We start from the raw sequence: 401 nt of genomic DNA, 5'->3' as shown, positions 1-401 counted from the left end.
AGTCAGTCCTCTTTGTCACTTCTGCATGTGGTCCCTCATTGTCTGGCAACAAATGAACACAAAAAATACAAGACAGATGCCCTCCTCCATCCCTCACCTCCAAACATAAAATTACTGATTAGGGGCAGGTTAAGTGGAAAAATAACCCCCCCTCTCAGTTAGAAAAGAAAAGAATAGGCGGATCACAGCCATCCATCATTTGCCCATAGCAATAACAAAACCCTGCTGGGTGGGCACTGTGAAGCACCTCACACTTTCTTCACAGAGGAGTTCCTGTTTAATCCTTGTGTTTTGGCTCTGGGAAGAGCTCCCTTATCCATTGTTCTCTGGGGCTACTGGTTCTGCCCTCTGGGATGTTCTTCATTACTATAATCTTCCTTGGCTACATCTAAACTGGGTTA

Source organism: Trichechus manatus, unplaced genomic scaffold, assembly GCF_000243295.1.
Source record: "Trichechus manatus latirostris isolate Lorelei unplaced genomic scaffold, TriManLat1.0 scaffold00184, whole genome shotgun sequence".
NCBI classification, from domain to species: Eukaryota; Metazoa; Chordata; class Mammalia; order Sirenia; family Trichechidae; genus Trichechus; species Trichechus manatus.
Note: the sequence above shows the minus strand (reverse complement) of the source record.